This window comes from Mytilus trossulus, chromosome 8 (genome assembly GCF_036588685.1).
Source record: "Mytilus trossulus isolate FHL-02 chromosome 8, PNRI_Mtr1.1.1.hap1, whole genome shotgun sequence".
Lineage (NCBI taxonomy): Eukaryota > Metazoa > Mollusca > Bivalvia > Mytilida > Mytilidae > Mytilus > Mytilus trossulus.
In genome coordinates this window covers 30,875,455-30,880,750 of record NC_086380.1, presented here as the reverse complement: position 1 = coordinate 30,880,750, position 5,296 = coordinate 30,875,455, and the positions used below count along the sequence as shown (strand labels likewise).

General features: G+C 31.7%; 1 long non-coding RNA gene across 1 annotated transcript; it reads left to right on the top strand.

The window, feature by feature from the left end:
- Nucleotides 1-2,297: 2,297 nt before the first annotated feature.
- Nucleotides 2,298-4,281, top strand: LOC134680802 (uncharacterized). The gene is made up of 3 exons (XR_010100509.1): nucleotides 2,298-2,432; nucleotides 2,828-2,953; nucleotides 4,159-4,281. It is a non-coding gene; the product is annotated as an uncharacterized LOC134680802 (long non-coding RNA).
- Nucleotides 4,282-5,296: the final 1,015 nt, after the last annotated feature.

Here is a 5,296-nt window from a genome sequence, read left to right as displayed (position 1 = left end):
GCTTACAACTTGCAACGTGGAGAAAATGATCACTATTAAGGCGGCTGTTATTTTGTTTCTATTTGGAACAGCAGATTCCCAGATAGGTTAGTGTTTATATTGGCAGTGCGTACTGTTGTAGTTTATACCAAGTTAAATGTGTACTTTTTTGTGTTTTCTTTCGTTAATACTTCTTTTAATTTGTCAACTGACGACAAACTTAGTAATATAACAATAACATAGAACTCGAAGGGAAATTAATTTTGAATGCAATTCATAGCATGGCAAAAATGTTTAAAATAAGGCCTTTGAAACTAGAGGAATTAATTGCTTTTGAGTTTTCGAAAATTCGTTGGAAGTATTTGATAATTTCAGGCTTGTAATGGTAATTTTGAATCTGTTCAAAGTGTTTCTACCCTATATACCATTTTGTCTCATAATCTTAATGAATAGGCGTTTTTACATGTAACAAAATCGACATTTTGAATATCTGAATGCGAATATATACATTCAAACTATATTATGTCATCTCTAAGACGAACACACATTATCAAAAGAACTGTAACAGTTGAATCTGCTTTTCTTTGTCTAATATGTTCTCCTATTTATTTGTATTGTAGTCCTGTAATATTATGTTGTCATTTCAATGTTATATTTAACTATGCCATTAAAGTGCGACGTTTGGCATGCCACAAAACCAGGTTCAACCCATCATTTTTTCCCCTTTAAAAATGTCCTGTACCAAGTCAGGAACATGGCCTTTGTTATATTATTGTTCGTTTCTATGTGTATTGCATTTTAATGTTGTGTCGTTTGTTTTCTCTTATTTTTGAGATATTAAGATAAGACGTGGCACGGTAATTGTCTATCCCAAATTCATGTATTTGGTTTTGATGTTATATTTGTTATTCTCGTTGTATTTTGTCTGATGCTTGGTCCGTTTCTGTGTGTGTTGCGTTTCGGTGTTGTGTCGTTGTTCTCCTCTTATATTTAATGCGTTTCCCACAGTTTTAGTTTGTTTCCCCGAGTTTGTTTTTGGTCAATGAGTTTTTGAGTTTTGAACAGCGGTATACTACTGTTGCCTTTATTTGATGCTATAAAATTTCTTGAATTATTAATACATATCATTTTATATATGTATATATAAAATACAAATTCCAAATACCGTTTCGAATCCTAACATCACTGAAGAAACATATACATACATATTGTCGAAATCTAGATCTGGTGTACGAAAAAATATTGACACCTTGTGTTTGTGGCATAACATCTTGTTCACATGTTCATTGTTTTCTGTTAAGTATTAAATTTATATTAAGATCCATTTTGTTACATCTCGTGATCAATTTTATTTGGCAATCACCAATTGCAGTCAGCAGGGTTAAAGAACATCAGTTGTTCGACCTGTAAGTCAAATGCGTTTTGTTTAAATATCCTTTTTCACAATTTGTCTTTGGAAAATATTGTTTGTGCAGTATCTAGACCCTTCTACAACGAAATTTGTTTTACATGCACAGGTATAAAAATTTCGGTTTTTATCCAACGCAATCATAGGTTTGAACGTAGTTTTCAATTTAGACTTGTAAATATATATATATATATATATAGGATAAAACAGATGATTATTATTTTCCATTGTTTCGGTGCTGTGTCTCTGTTGTGTCGTAGTTCTCTTATATTTGATAAGATTCCCTCAGTTTTAGTTTGTAATCCGGATTTGTTTTTTTTTCTCTATCGATTTATGAATTTTGAACAGCGGTATACCACTGTTGCCTTTATTTATCATCAATTCTTAAAAGGTGACGCTTCCTTGTCGCCATCTCATAGACCTAATATCTCCGTACTTTTACGAATCGCTCGTGTATGTAGCAAAGTATATGAGTATAACAAGAGAAATCAGTGTATTACTGAAAAATTATGACACCTGGATTTTCGATATGACAAACAAGTCAAAACATTTATTAAATTTCATTTATGAAGACATAATTCGGAAACATATTTCTACATTCAGACATTTTATACGTTCAAATATTTCACATCATATATTTCTATGCAGAGCTCACAGATATCGGCGTTTACCTCAAAAGATAATTATGAAACCAAATTTTAAACTAGATTTGTTGAAAAGGAATGTAATTACGATACTGTTGTCACGCCAGTAAAGGATGCGTATGTTGATATTTATATTGGTATGAGTTTTGAGTCACACATATGGTTTTTGCATCGGTTGTTCTTTGACACTTTTCCAATTTCTATTCTCAATTTATCATGTATTTATATCCCAATGAAAACACACATAGTTTGTCTGTTTGTAGGTACCTCATGTGGAATACTTTATAAGAATAAACAGGTGTACTGTGAGGACAATAGTCAATGTGTATATGAATATCACTTGTGCAATGGGTCAAGTCAGTGTCGAGACGGATCAGATGAAAGCAGGGATTTCTGCACAGGTGCGGCAGAACATAATACTTATGCATAGACAACTTGTGTTTTTTTGAAATAGGGATTTGACTATTGTTTTAAACATATATTCTTAAATGATCGTCATGCATGCTTGTCTTTTGTTTAACAAATATCATAAAAATGTGTCGTTTTGCAACTTTTAATTACTGGTACATACAATCAAGCAAAATATTGTCTTATTTTTAGAATGATATGATAGTACACCACAAATAATAAATAAAACAAAAAAATATATATTATATCATTTCATTTTTCTTTATGACTATGTAGTTTCCACAAAATTATTATTTGCATGTCAGGGTAAACACGATAAAGGGCAAACTAATGATTAAGTAGTAAAAACGTGTATGCATGTTTTGTGATAAAATGCTTCCTTTGTCAGATTATCAGTGTCGTGAAGGATATGTTAAATGTGCTGATGGTCGCCAATGCATATGGAAGCCTGCATTATGTAATGAGTACATTGCATGTAACGACGGGTCAGATGAAAGCGAGGCTACATGTAAAGGTAAAAATAACACATATGTAGTCAGTTCATAAAAGGGACATTAGCAACGACATATTAAAAAAATATGTTTTTATTTTTTATTCAATCATTTACGAAAGCTAGATAGTGAATTAATGATTCGCTTGGAGCAGCAAATTAGGTTAGATTTAGTTGAGTAAGAAAAAGAAAAATCGATGATGAATTCTTTTCTTAAAAGTAATTTATTATACCAAATCGAATTTGTATTCAAATGATCGCTAATCTAACTATTTGGTTTGAGAAAGGTTAAGCGTGCACTCAGCTATCAACGAAAGAAAAAGAATGTCAACGTCAACGGTCTTGATCTGATGAACACAGTGATCAGCATAGTTTTAATCGACAGTAAAAAATCAAACGGACCTTTACATATTAAATTGCACGTAGTCGGGATTTTTTTATGTTAATTTCGTGGTATATGTTATAGGTAGATGACAGCCAGACGTAAATGCCTTACATTTTTCCCTTTGTTGATTTGAATATATGTTTTTGTATGTTATCAACTTAATATGAGAATTTCACTCAAAAAGATCAACATAGATATGTAACAAAAAATATAAAATAATAGTTCTCAAAAATAATATAAATGAGGCAACATTCGTGTAAAAAAACTAACAACTGGATGCTGTTTCTTTAAACATTATCCCTCTTTATTTTCAATCGTATTATCTATCCAGAAAATAACTACACAGAATTGAAATTGGTCTTGGTTATGAGAAAACTGGTTACTGCAGATGCATATGATATTTCATTTGTATATATTTAGGTCAATACAATTAAACTTATAATGTATTGTATGAAAAAGAAGATATGGTATGATTACCAATGAGACCACTATCCACAAAAGACCAAAATGGCACAAATATTACAACTATAGGTCACCGTACGGTCTTCAACAATGAGCAAAGCCCATACCGCATAGTATGTAGTTAGTTATTGTACCTGATATAGTAATTGTTTATTTACGTTATATGTCTACTGTTATGTGTAAGTAATATGAAAATGATAAACACGTCTCCAAAATATCCGATGATATATTTGTGTTTTTACATTTAAAATGAAATTTAAGATTTCAAGAATTTAATCATTTTCAATGAAAATCACTTTTTATAAATCATGCTAATCACTGCTACGTTTCGAACTCAACAACATTTGCAAGAAAACATCACAAATACTTATTTATTTAACAGGGCGACCCTGTAGAGGCACAAAGGTGCACTGTGCAGATCAGATTCAATGTATAGATATTTGGGAACAATGTGATGGAAAAAAAGTTCATTGTCGTGATGGATCTGATGACCAAGAAAATATTTGTGGAAGTAAGAAACTGAACACATGTTGAGGAGATCATTGTGTGTTAAATACAACGCCAGAATCAAACATGTCAGGCTTACATTTTGAACGTTATAACCAAAATTCAACAATCATTACAAGTAAAACTGTATAAAACAAAATATACACATGGAAAAAAGTATTGCAACACCTTGATTTTTTAAAACTTGCAAAAAACAGTCTCTTTTTTGGGATGAAATATAACAAAATATGTGTATAATATTATTGAAATAGTTTATGATAACAATAGCATTATAACAAACAAAAATGTTTGAAAAAAATATGATTTATATAACCACAATTTTAATAACCAAATGAAGTGTTTTTTGTACAAAAAAATGCATTTTATAACTTTTACTGTAGTCGAATTTTACAATGTTAGACATGTCAAAATTAATCTTCAGATGACTGTTCACATCATGGTAGATCGTTATACGCCAAAGAATAAGTACTTTGTGTGCAGCCTCCTTTCAAACGGATAACCGCATCTAAACGTCTTCTTATTCTTACCATAAATCGATTAATTTGTTGCTATGGTAGCAACAGCCATTTCTGATGAAGGGCACTATTTATTTCATGATGTTTTTGAACTGGGTTGTTCTTTCGCGCACTTTTCGCCCAATACTGTCCCAAATATGCAAGATATGGTTCAAATCCGGGCTACGATCGGGCGAAGAAGGTGAATCGAATTTCATTTGAACATTGGATCTTCATCCACGATGAAAATTTCCAACTCTCGCGAGCTCTGCACTACATTGGATACGGAAAACTTTGTGTCGGTTCGTTATCAAAGGTCTCTGATATGGTATTATCGCACGATAATCAGTAGCGATGAGTCAATCTCAAACAGTTCTTGTTAAAATGTTCCAGTATGGCCACTACTCTCTTTTTATGATTGTCTTGTATGCAATGGGTGTCCTTCTGACCAACCTCCATTATGTTTGATCTCCCCTAGCAAATGGTATAGGGGGTCTTAATTATCTCGGAAGGTCTTTA